The sequence below is a fragment of the Fukomys damarensis genome, unplaced genomic scaffold (assembly GCF_012274545.1).
Source record: "Fukomys damarensis isolate Sample0158 unplaced genomic scaffold, DMR_v1.0_HiC HiC_scaffold_20, whole genome shotgun sequence".
NCBI classification, from domain to species: domain Eukaryota; kingdom Metazoa; phylum Chordata; class Mammalia; order Rodentia; family Bathyergidae; genus Fukomys; species Fukomys damarensis.
The window spans coordinates 6,197,487-6,210,423 of NW_022900932.1; the positions used below are offsets into that span (position 1 = coordinate 6,197,487).

The 12,937-nt window shown below is 56.7% G+C and overlaps 1 protein-coding gene across 2 annotated transcripts in view; it reads right to left on the reverse strand.

Annotated features, from left to right (window-relative positions):
* Kcnk5 (potassium two pore domain channel subfamily K member 5) overlaps positions 1–12,937 on the reverse strand; it is a 34,900-nt gene that overhangs the window by 7,307 nt on the left and 14,656 nt on the right. The window contains exon 1 of one of the 2 annotated variants that reach the window (XM_010638862.3): positions 5,747–5,971. The exons of the other annotated variant lie outside the window; for it this stretch is intronic. The gene's annotated coding sequence lies outside the window, so the exon portion shown is untranslated. Of the gene's footprint in view, positions 1–5,746; positions 5,972–12,937 lie in introns of those variants that run through there. 2 annotated transcript variants of the gene reach the window in all.

Genomic DNA, 12,937 nt, shown 5'->3' on the forward strand with positions numbered 1-12,937 from the left:
CAGAAGCCAGCAGAAGACAAGCTGTCCCTGTTTTCACAACAAAGAAAAGGGGACGGCTCTAGAAACCGGAAAGTACACCCGACCTCTCGGAAACTTCGGCACAGGGAAAAGAAGATGACTGGATCGTTCAGAAGCAGCGGTGGGAACGAGAACCTCATAAAGATTCACCGAGGACAGGTCATGCTGGCCTCTGAGTGCATCCCTGTCTGCTGGGAGCCTTGAAGTCCTGTGGAATGCGGTCCATCTAGATTTCAGCAAGGCAGTCACAGATGGGCTTAAGATACAACACAGAAACACGGGGTGGAGCTAGGACGGGCTGTGTCCTTCCAAAGGCAGACGAACAATAACCCCAATCAGCACTGGTCACGATCCATTCAGACGGAGGTGTCCGTGACCATCTGTCCCCAAGGCTTCGCCTCTCCCACATTTCCATCAGCAACATGGTCAGCACATTGATAGTTTTTCGAATCCTACGTGTAGAAGATGCAAAATTCAGGATGCGTGTGGGGTGGGAAGGTGACTTAACAGTGCAAGGGCAGTCCTGAGACTCAGAATCATGTGGACAGAAAATACAGACCAGCCGGGTATGGTGACACACATGTAATCCCAGCACTCGGGAGGCTGAGGCAGGAGGATTGCAGCAAATTGGAGACCAACCTGACCTTATCTCAAAAAGAAAAGAAAATAAAGACCAAAATTAAGACAGCGTAAGCCTTTTAAATTTTCAAGTCTTACACTTTGGATTAGAAAAGAACAGTATAGGACTAAAGGGGAAAGTCCTTGGTTTTAGCTGACCACAAATCAACAAACACAAGGTGGCTGCCAAGGGAAAAGTAAACAAATCTCAGGCGGCTGAGCTCCTATCTACCGGGCGGGCGGGAGGACTGAGCTCATTGTTCCGCAGCGTAGGCGCCCGTGAGGCACTCTGTCCCACTCTGGGTGTCGGACTTCACACGACATGTTAACCAGCGGGCCAAGGGCCAAGGGGAGACAGGTGGCTTTGTGGATAAGGATCCACCTCCCCACGGGCTGCCGTCCACAGACTTGTAACAATGAACTGTGCAGATCCGGGACAAGCGCCCTCTGTGGGGTGCGATGTGGGAGGGCTGCATGAGGGGCAGCAGCTCCTTCTGCAAAGGCTGGCGGTGCCACCACTGGGGGAACGTGGCATGTGCCAGACTCTGGGAGTACAGCCTCGAGTGGATAGAATCCCCACACCTACGCCAATGGATGACTCGGGGACGATGCTGGCATAAGTGGGCACAGGGCCAAAGGAGCCGAACACCTGCCACCCCAGGATGGCCCCACCCACCATGCCAACGCAGCTGCCCCAGACACACTGGCCAGCCAAATGCAAACCGCCCGTTGGGAACCATTTAGAAAAGCTGACACCGTAACGCAAGAGCTGTCAACTCAGGTGGCCAAAGAGCACAGGGGCGCGGAGAGCTGCAAAGGCCCGAAAACCCGCCCTTCACAGTGCCAAGCATGGTAGGAGTCCCGAAACAAACAGCTGGAAGCCTCACCCTGGCCTATCAAGGCACCAGCCTCACGAGCTTTCCGCATGACTGCTATTATCTCTGCAGGATCCTCTGTGGTCTCAGAGGAGCCACACCAAAGGGCCCTGAAGGTCACAGTGCTAAAAGCAAGGCAGCAGCCCTGTCCATGCCCACAGGGCAGAGAGGCAACATAGTAGGCCAGGGCTGTGTGGTGCAGGCTGCTTGGTGTGTAGGCTGCACGGGAGCTGCCCATGGCTCCCAAGTAGCCAGGCTGGACACGGAGCATGGCTCCACCCCAGTGCTGGAGACTGGGAGGGACTCCAGTACCAGTGTAAGTCACTTAGCTTTCACATGGCTCTTGCGGGATGCAGCACAGTAGAAACCAGGCACAGGAGAGGATGTCGATGCGGACTTGAGGTGCCAGCTCCCCGCTCCCTTCATGTATAGTGGTGGCTTTGCTGCCCATGGCTGCGATTCCACAGGCTGAGGAGGGCCTTAACCGGGCTCCCAGAACAGGACAGCTGCCCTGCACAGAGGCCATCCCCAGGCCAGGTCAGGCCTAGGGCGTAGGGGAGCCAGGCAAACACCTCGTGAGACAAGACGCCCCGTCCTCAGGTTAGAGAAACAGCACGCACGGGAGGGGGTGGCCCCTGCTCACTTTAACTTGGCTCCCGAATTCATAGAAGACAATATTTTCATTTTCCATTCATGCCTGGAGGGTGATGGGAGAAGGGGGCCTGCACTCAGCCCGGGCCAGGATCTTGTTTGGGGACGGAATAGAATTCCCTGCCTCTGTCACCTTCATCATTAAGTGCTGTGATTTACTGAGGGCTCACTGCGTGCCAAGTGCTGTGCTCAGCATTTTATGCGCCTTTAGCTCACTTAATGAGGACACAATCATGCTGGGAAGATACTATCATTTTTTCCACTTTGCAAACGAGGATTTGAGGCTTCAAGAGGCTAAGGAAGTAGCTGGAGGTCACAGTGCTAAAAGCAATGAAGCTGGGACTAGAACCCAAGGCCATCTGGGTCCTAACCACTGTGATTCTATCCCTCTCCCCACAAAGGCCACAGGAAGAGGCCTGCACACACTTCCACCCCCTCCCACCAGCTGAAAAAACAGTGCCCTAAAACCAGTCCAGCCACTCTGAGCCAGCCCTGCAAGCTATCGACATCCCTGTACCCCTGCACATGCAGGAGAGGCCAGCTGCCCAGATCCCCCTTCCCAGGTGCTCACCATCCATGCAGCCCGGTTGCCAGTAACCCCTCATCCCCGTGCGTTTTCTCACGCAGCCTCCCCTTCCTGGAGGAGGCTCATGTGGACAGCTGGGCACACCCAGGGCTCTGGGAAAGGCTGCCTGCTCTCATGCACAGGCAGGTCAGGGCCTTCCCCTCAGGGGTTGGGGCAGGGGAAACTGAGGTCAAAATTCAAGTCTAATTCAAGCCACAGCTCTTTGGAACCCACGGAGCGACTCCAGGCCCTGGCTGCAGCTCCTTGCAACTGCCATTTCTTCCAAATCACAGAAAACTGTCCGTACCCAGGACGCAGCCTCCACAACCTGCCCGACTCCAGCTTCAGAGGGACCCACGGGGTGACAGTGGTTCACAAGCTGAACCCCCGCCCCATCTCTGGCTGCACTGATGCTGTTTATTTCATCAGCTCCCTTGGTCTCTCTGCCTGGAAAGGGCAGTAGGGCTAACTAGCCCTCCTGTGCCGTGCGCTCAGTGCTTTGGGAGAACCCTTTATCTGCCCACCGTCTCCCCAGCCCTTCCAGCCACCCTGCCTCACTGTAGGCGAGCCAACAGCTGGCGGTAGAGCGGGATGAACCCACGGCAGTGTCGCTCTTACCACCGCACTCTGGATGGGGAAGGGGGTGCCTTGTTACAAGTGCAGCTGGGTCTAGAACACACCGTCCAGGCATCTGCAGGAATGCAGGGGCTCCCTGAGAGGTGAGCACCATGACACAGGGACGTACCTGCTTGCTTTCCTCCTGCTGCACTCCCAGAGCCCGGGCATGCCTGGCACATAGGGGCTGCTTAACAAATATTTGTCGAATGAATGAGGTGCCTCAGTGAGTGTGAATGAAGCCGGCTATATTCGCCATTCTTAGTTCACTCACGTCTACGGGACCTCCAGTTCCCCGACATCTTGCAGCGTCCTTCTGCAGTTGGGTTTTAACTGACTTAATCAGCAAGATGGAAAAGCTTTATCCGGAAAGAAGGCAGGAAGAAGTGGTAACAGCAACGACAGGACACCCAGGAGTCAGGGTCACTGGAACCAGAGCCTCTGGCCAGGGCTGCGTCACTAAGGCAGGGGAAGGTGGGGAAAATCGGGAAGGGGGGACGTGGGGGAGGCAGACAGAGCCCCAAGGAAGGGGTTCAAGACAGCAGAGCAAGCCGCAGTGAGCCTGGGAGGTGGCCCCGAGGATGACTGGAGCTGCCCTGGCAGGAAGGGAGGCTGTCTCCTCCTGAGCCTCTCCATCATGGGCAGGGGACATGCGGAGTGAAGGAAAGGAAAAGGAACAGCAAAGTCAGCGTGGACTGAAACATTTACAAGCAGCTGGGTGCTTTCCCCACTCAATCCAGAGTGCTCCCCGGGGAGTCCATCCTGTTCACTGAAGGCCGCGGTAAAACCACAGGGCCGCCACCCACGCAGACCCCTACTCTCCCCAACTGTGGGACAGAACCTGGGCTCGAAGTGGGATCTCAAGATTGCTAGCCAATAAACCTGCCTCTCAGCCTCAGTTTCTCCATGCCCCCCCGCAAAACTGCATCTGTTCTGAACACACAAAAATACAAGGGAGACACAGTGGGTGGATCTGGGATAGGTATCACATCTGTTATGTGTGCGGGCTGGGAAACCAGTGACGTGAGACCAAGACCCAGGCCTCTTACCTCCAGGGCTGGCCCACAGGGACAGGCAGGCCCTGGACGGGGCCAGAGGAGCTCGGGGTTTGCGGCTCCCTCCTGCATGGCCAGGGTGCGTGAGAACTGGACACACCGGCCCCCACCCCTACCCCCACCTCCCTGGCACCTCGACTCTTCCCTCTCATCAGACACCTTTGTTGGGCCATCTGCGGAAGGAGCAGAGGTGCTGCATCTCGGAAGGTGTTCCCAGGACCCGCCAGAAAACAGGCACGCCTCAAGGGTCCCAGCCCCTGAACTCTGCCCCCCAGAGGCTCCCGGGTTCACTTCCCATGAAGCCAAGCAAACTGGTCAGGCTGCTCCGGGAAGGAAGTGTCACCGCGGCCCCTGCCGAGAGGCAGCTTCCCTGAACTAACTGGAGCCCCAACTCCCCTCCCAGCTGTCCGTGGTTTCTCAGGGCAAACAAACACCGGCCTGCCCCTGGCCTGGGAGCTGGGGGAACTAACTCCTGGGGTGGGGAGGTGAGGGAGGGAGGGGGGCGTCCACAGGAGCAGCAGAGTTCTCGGCAAGGCAGAAGAGGAGAAAACCTGCCATGATGCTAGATAGGTGAGTATCTGCAGACAGGGCATGTTCAGCACCAGTGTTCAATGACTTAAAGCTGGGAAGACGGGAGGTCCCAGGCCCTCCGTCCCCAGTTCCCCCTGGGACTGTCCGCATGTCCAAAGTCTCTTGGAGAGAAAGTGTGCACCGGCTAACTCGTATCCAGCGGCTGTCCCTCCCTGTCTTTTCCCATCTGGCCTTGCCCTACTCCTAGAACGATTTCCTTGAGGTTAAGGGCTGTAAGGCCGAGTGCTGGGCTTGTTCTCAGATGAGGAAGCTGAGGCTTTGCTAGCACGGAGTCATAAAGTCAGTGGCTCTCGGCCCAGCATGGATGGCCCAGTGGAGCTTAAATGAGCCCTGTGTCTGGGTACCACCCGCAGATACTGCTGACCCGGACAGAGCTTTTTTAAAAGTTCCCCTCAAATAAAAAGTTCCAGAGAGGATTCTAAAGTGCTGCCTTCCTGGAGGGGTGCAGGGTGCTTCCTGAGGAGGGAGCCAGGGCAGGGAGAAGGAATTCTTGGTATTTTGCTCACCACCCTCAGGCCTAGCCCAGGTGACCTGGGTGTGACTGGTAGGGCAGCTGTCCTTCACAGGTACTGGCGGGGTACTGGTGCCACCCTGACCCATCCCCCTGCCCTGCACCAGCTGCGGGCCCAGCCTGTCTGGGCTCTGTCTGCCTCTCCCAGATGGTGGCCCGTGCCAGGCAGGGCCACCGTGGGTCTCAGAGCCACTTGTTGTGCCCATCTGCATTCAGACCTGTTCCAATCCCCGTGTGGAGTATTTACCGTGGATTTGGAGGGACAAATCAATCTCTGGAGCTTTGGGGTGTCCGTGTTCAGCTCGGCTCCATGGTGCCTTGGGATCCTCGGAGAACCTCTCAGCTCTGTCTACCTCTCCCATGACTTCTGGGCCCAGGCAGCACCCTTCTCTTCCCCGCCCCACTCCTCCGCAGCATGTGCAAGAAAATACAATTTCCACTCTCAGGACTCAGGTTCCTGGCCACCAGCCCAGCCCCACGACTCACTCAGGTGTGTCTGCAGTTTGCCCTGTAGATCAGGCCTCTACTGTCTACTCCACTCTTTGGTCCTCCATGCCATGGCCCAGTGCTCAGCCTGCTGTCCCTCAGCCCAAGGAGGAGGCAGCCACCCGGAGCAGGACTCAGTGCCATGGGGGGAGCACCAGACAGAAACCCCGGCACTGCGGGGATGGCCTTGTGTTGTGGCACCGCAGCCCCATCAGGCAGGGTGAAGAGTGAGGCACCATTCCCCTCTCAAGCTACACTGTAGGGGTCACCAGAGAGAACGCCTTTCCGCAGAAGATTAGCTTGAAGACCCTGAGTAGACGCCTGGAAAGACAGATAGCAGGGGACCCTACATGTTACTTGAACCCAAGCACAAGTGATACCACGGATCCGATAACCAGGACAGCAACCAGGTGACTAAGAGGCAGGTGGTGGACACGGCAGGGCTACGACAGATAACGGGACAATTCGGGTGGAGCAGAGAGCACCACATCTCACCATGCTCCTCAGAAAAGCATGCCATTTAAAAATCCATGGATTATTTCTGGAGTTTTTCATTTAATATTTTTCTGACTTCCACTGACTGCAGGTAACTGAAATCGGAAGAGCAGAAAAGAAGGGACCAGTGTCCTGCTGCACAGTCTCAACCTGTGTGGAGTCTCCTTCGGGGTGTGGGGGGTTGGAGTCAAGGTCTCACTATGCAGTTCAGGTTGGCCTTGAGCTCACTGTGTAGCCCAGGCTGGCCTCTAACTCATGGCGATCCTCCTGCCTCAGCCTCCCGAGGGCTGGGATTACAGGAGTGCACCACCATGCCTGGCAGTGGGCACTGTTATTATCTGGGGAGGCTGGAACATACACACTCCCACTGGGTTGTACACCAGGAGACGGCAGCGTGGGAGCTGGATGACTTCCCCCAGGTGATTCTAGTAATTGTACTCAGCCAATTTTCAAAGCCACTGCCTGTGACCCACAGCACGCAGCCACATGCACACTGCTCCGGTCCACCTGTGGCTTCCCTGCTGGCCTCTCAGGCCATCTCTCAGCAGCCTCTGCCAAGCCCGGAGGCATCACAGGTCTCACGCTCCCTGGGCCAAGCCTGTGCCAGATGGGCAGGTTTTCAGCAGAAACTCTGGGTTTCCCACGTTCACAGGCCCGGGAGGCCTCTCCTCACTCTGAGGGACAAAGAAAACAAGGCAGGTGACCCCGTGTGTATTGTTCTCAGACCCTGCAGCCGGGCGCCCTCCAGGGAGAGCCGAGCCCAGGGCAGCAATGAGAGGCCTGGCTGACCTGGGAGGACACCAGGAGGGCGAACTGATGGGAAATCCCAATGCATGCGGACACAGGAGGCCTTAGGGGCCTCTCCCGGTTCCACAGTGCCCGCTGCTTACCTGGGAACTGGCCTGGGGGAACAGGAAAGAGGCCCCCACAGCGTGGTCCTCTGGAGCTACATTCTCAGGGTCCACCCTGCCTCGTGTGCTGAGGGATGCAGGACAGACGGTGTCCGCTGACTGGCAAAGACAAGAGGCCCAGCCTTCGATTAACAGCAGCCTCTCTGGTTCCGGATTCATGACCACTGCCACGCTCTGGGGTGTCAGGGGCCTAGGTCCCGGCCCTGTGCCAGTGTCCATTTCCAGTCTGGGACAGTGAGGCCTGGATTTGTAATCTGATGCCCTCCATGCCCTAGAATCAAATCAGATCTCTCTGCCCTGGCTGACACCCAGAGGCATCTCCCAATAATGGGTCGGGGCTCCAAGAAGAGGCCCCTGGGCTGGACTCGGGCCCCGGTTTGTCCTTGCTGGGAAGTAGCAGCCTCCCGGGCCTGTGCACTCACTCTCCCGTGTCACCGTGGGTGGAGCACTAGTCAGCATCTCCTTCCTGCCCCGGCCCCAGTGCACTGGGCACCCATCACAGCTGCGACACACAGGACCCCCAAGGGCAACCAGGCACAGCGGACACCCACTCCCAGGCGGCAGGTGGGGAGTCTGCAGAGAGGGCTCACGCCCTTACCCAGGACTGGGCTGAGAAATGCCAACCACAACACAGGAGGGAGGCGATGGGAGCCCAGGTGACTGACAGGAAGCGGTAAGGGCTGGGACTGTGTCCTTTCGGGGCAAGCACGTTTCTGGTCCCCACCCTAGGCCTTGCAGAATGACCCTAACCTTGGAGTGGGGTGGAAGGAGCAACCCAGTAAAGTCACCAGCCACTCTGGGTTTCTAGAAACAGCCCTCGGACCAGGTCACAAAGGAGGCCGTGGGAAGGGCTGACTCGCTGCCTCCATGCAGGTGCTGCCCACCAGGTGCCTGGTTGCTCCCATCCTCCCACGCCTAGGTCCGCAGGGGACGGACACCACGAGCTTGGATGGCGGGTCACTCCAAAGCCACACACATCCAGTCCCAGCAGCACCTGGCAGAGAGGAAAGGCCCTGGTTTTGGAGCAGGTGCAGCAGCGCCTCACACAGGTTCCCTAAGGAGACCGCCCCACCTAGCACAGCCCACACCTGCTCACTCCAGGGCACCCTCCGTGTCCCGACATGCCACGGGGCACGTTTCTCTGGCCTGCTGGGACCTCTTCAAAGCAGACCAGCTCTCCACAGACAGATCTCATTCACTAAGCTCACAGCAGAATCTAGCATCTGAGGTGCTCAGTATCTGCCAGCGAATGGTGGGGTCGGGTCACTGAGGCGTTCGCCAGTGTTGGTTTTTACGTGGGTTTTGGCTCTGGGGTTGAGGCAGGTGGGGAGCCCTGACAGGTGCAGAAAGGACCATTTCCAGGGCGCAGGGCCTGTCCTCCAACCCAGAAGAGGTCTCAGCCTGGTGAGTCAGCTCCCTCATGGACTTTGAAACCAGATTCCAGAGGAAGGAGACAGGTGGGAGGGGACAGCGGGGTGGCCAAGCCAGGGACGCCCACGGGGGCTGAAAGCCCGCTGGCTGCCGATCTTCCCAGGCACGGCCATGGCACCTGCTCTGCCATGGGACGGAAGTGTGCTCCCTCCTGCTGCATCTCAGCTGGGCGCTCAGTCCCGATCCGCTGGGAAAAGGTGCCACCTCGCAGCAGGTTCTAAGGACAAGGTCTCCCAAGTCCTTTCTTTGCTTCATTCGCCTGTGGCTGGCAGCTTGGGGTAATAAGTAACTACTCATCCTCAAGGCCTGGGGTTCTGATAAGGGCTTATGAAGCCTATCCATTTATTATAATTTGCGTAAGATGACCAAGTGGTTAAACTATAAACCTGCTCACTAATGAGAGAAAGAAAGATGAAAACAAAGAAAGAAGAGGCCCAGAGGGGTCCCAGGTGGTGGTACCCACTCTGCACCGGGAGGGAGCCAGTCTCTGTTCCTAGGAAATAGCCTGTTTAGGACAAAGCCACCCTTCCGCCCACCTGGCTCCCAGGAGCTGTTCACGGGGCTGGTCCCATCTACTGGTGTTCCAAGAATGATCTTGCTCTCATCCTTCTCAACAAAGCCTCCTGCAGGAACTTCCCGAAAGCCAACCACCTGTCACGCAATCCTTCCTTACTGTCTGACTCTAACCTAAATCCCCAGGGCTGCAGTCCAAGCCCATTTCCTCCGGTTCTGTCTCCAGCTGGAGACGGGTGACAGCTGGCCTCCATCCTCTCTGGAATAAATTGTACTAGAAACCACCGGCAACCCAGCGCTGGCGCCTCGGCATGTGGGGTGGGGGAGCTTTCTGCTTCGATGGCCCCCAAATCCCAGCCTCAACCCGCTGGAAGACCTGAGTCACTGGGGATGAGATTCTATGCCCCCCACATCCCCAAATCACTGGGTGAGGTACAAAGGGGAAAAGGGGAAAGCCTGCCCACAAGTGCGGGATACAAAGAAGGTCCCCAAGCGGTATGAGGAAGGAGGGGTCTGACATACACAGCAGGTGCCACTGTCCCGCCCAGGTGTGTCAGAGCCAGGCACAGTCTGCCCCCCACCCACCGCCCATCCCCAGCCAATGGGGCGTGGGACGTGACCAGAGTAAGAAGCACAGAGCTGTTCTGTGCTGAAGAGATGGAAAAGTACAGCCAGGCCTTGCTAGGACAGCCAGGCTGGACTGAGGTGAGGGCTGAAAACACTCCCTCCCATCCCATAACCTGGGGCCCCAAGACCTGGGACAGGCCCGGCAACAGGAAATGGAAACTCTCCCCACCACGTTCTGTAAAATTCAGGAGGCAGCAGGAGGGAGGCTGTGCCTCAGGCACATGCGTGCCCTCCCTCGGGACATTTTCTGAGCCTGTTTTAATCCTTTCTACACCCGCCCAGGCCCTGGCAGCCTCTCGGGCTTCCTGGTGGTGGAGTATTGGACAGGTCTCCACGGTGCTGGCTACTCCCTTTTCCCCAAGTCATGGCCTGTTTCTTTATCTGTAAAATGGGAACGCTGCCACCCCCACCCCCCGCCAGCTCTCAGGGTTATGGCAAAAGGCTGAAAGAATGTGAAGCACAAGCAAGTCCCAGAAGCTGCCCATCCCTTAACTTCTAGTTTACAAACACTGGGGCTTTGGGGAGAAGTGTGTGAGGAGTTAAGGGGCTGCCGAAAGAAGGGAAGGTCATGCCACTGGGTCCCCATGTCACCCAAGGGTCAGGCTGGGGACTGGGACCTGCCCTTGATGCGGCTCCACCCCACACCCCTCAGCCCTCAGTTTCCCTCGAGGGGGAGCAGGGATAGTGCAAGCCCCTCTCAGGTTTGCCCAGGGTCACTGAGGACTAAAATCCTGACTTAGCAGTGACTTCCAGGACACAGCCTGCCCCGCCGTGTGTACAATGACACTCCTGGTCACTGGGTCCCAGGGACAGAGTTGGGGGACCAGAGAATGGCTGTGTCCACTTGCTAGAAATGCAACACGTGGTCCAGCACGTCCCACCCCGCAACCGACAGCCATGCACAGGGCAACACGTTCAACTTCTTTAGCCCAAGGAGGACGGGACCAGAGCCCTGGACAGAAACTCCTTGCTCCATGAAGCTCAGGGCAGGGTCACCTGATGCATTAAGTATTTGCTGGGCACAAAACAATGGAAGGACAAGATACCAGCCGTGCCCAGGAGTAGGAGCCCGCAGACAGGGGAGTGACGTGAAAAAGTGGCAGCAGTGAGCATAGGACAGACCCAGGGCACACACTGTGCCCTCCTTTCAAGCCCAAGCAACAGGGCAGGAAGGAGGGCAAGACGCCCCCACACAGACGGGGAAACTGAGGCCCAAGGGACACAAACGAACCAGGATCAGAGCAAGCGACCAGTCAGAGGCTCCATAGTCGGCCTTTCCTCCTGTTCTCTGCTCCCACCCTGAAATCTCTGAAATTCTTCAGCCCAGAATCCACCAGGTGGGAGGAAAAACCTAGACAGTACAGCCACCCTCTTGTTCGTTTCAGATTTGTGAGGAGGGGGATTTTATTTGGGGATGAGGTTGGAACAGGCCGTTAGGAGGAAGTGAGAGGGTGAGCAGTAAGACTAAAAATAATTTTTTTTTTGGCTCTTTGAGACAGGGCTTTCGCTATTTAGTCCAGGTTGGCCTTGAACTCACTGTGCAGCCACCTCGGGGGGAGCCGAAGCTGATTCATCTGGTCTGCTGGGATGGACCGGGCAAAGACATACTCTGTGCCCACCTCAAAAGCGGGGGTGGGATCCTCAGCATGGAGCCCTTGCTGGATCCAAGGCAGCCAGCTCTCCTCTCTCCCACTAGAGCAGGAACGAAAGATGGTAAGGCACACAGAGGAGACAAGCCAGGTATGTGGCAGGCATCATGCACCTCAACTGAGCCCAGGTCTCCAGGGCTACCCACTACGGTTTGGGTACGGTTTATGCTCAAGGGCTCAGGTGCTGAAATATAACCCCTTTCGTGAGGTATGAAGAGGGCAGAAACTGAATCTCAGGTGGGGCTTCTGGGAAAGAACTTGGATTAGATAAGGTCATCAGGGTGGAGCCTTCATGATTAAATCCTGGTGGCTTCACAAGGAGACCAGACACCTGCGTGCACGTGTGGTCTCTCCCTCTTGCCATGTGACCACCTTTGCCCCATGTACCTCGGGGACACGGCCAGCAAGGTGGCCATCACCAGACACGGCCCCTCGACCCTGTATCAGGACTGTGGGCCAAAATAAACCTCTTTTCTTTATAGGTTTTCCAGACTGTGGTGTTGTGGTTATTAGCAAGACAAAACAGGCTCACACTCTGTCTGGAAGACAAACAGTCACCTGGGCAGACTCATGCAGCTACTAAGCACCAATGGGCGAAGAATGCAATTTTAATTTTATTTGTTTTAATTTAAAATTAAATAGCCACAATAACTAGTTCCTGGACTGGCCACAAACTCAAGGCCCATCCTCCTGCCTCAGCCTTCCAAGGGCTGAGATTGCAAGTGCTGTTGCCAGTTTCAAACCTCGCCTGTGTTGAGAGTTCCGTTCATCTCAGACAGCATGGCTTTCTTGGGGCCCCGAAGGGCTTCTCAGGGCTGGAAGCACATCAGAGCCAGGACAATAATTGTCTGGGGAATTTTCCTCACTTGGAAGGTAGCTGGGCTGCACTAGGGAGCTATATACTTTTCCAAGCAAGCGGCAGGCCCAGGGTCCAATCTCAAGTCTCTCGGTCTGCAGACCACAGCCACCACTCGCCATGGCTCTCCAGTAGCGGCAACCTGAGCCCCATTGTCCACAGCACGCTGCCCGGCACTGACACGCTGGCCCTGAGACCGCAAGGCCACACTCTGCCGTTGGGTGACCACCAATCTATGATGCTAATTTTCAGAGTTATGTTCTGTTAAAGCCATGTTTCTTTGAGCTTTGTGTACCTCCTGCGTTAAAAAAAACAAGCGCGAAAACAACAACCAAAACAAAGACAAAACAAAACAAAACAAAAAAACAGCGCAGGGGCTAAGGATTTAGCTAAGTGGTGCTGCCGCCTGCCCTGCAAGCACAAGGTCCTAAGTTCAATCCCTAGTACAAAAAAAAAAAAAAAAAAAAAAG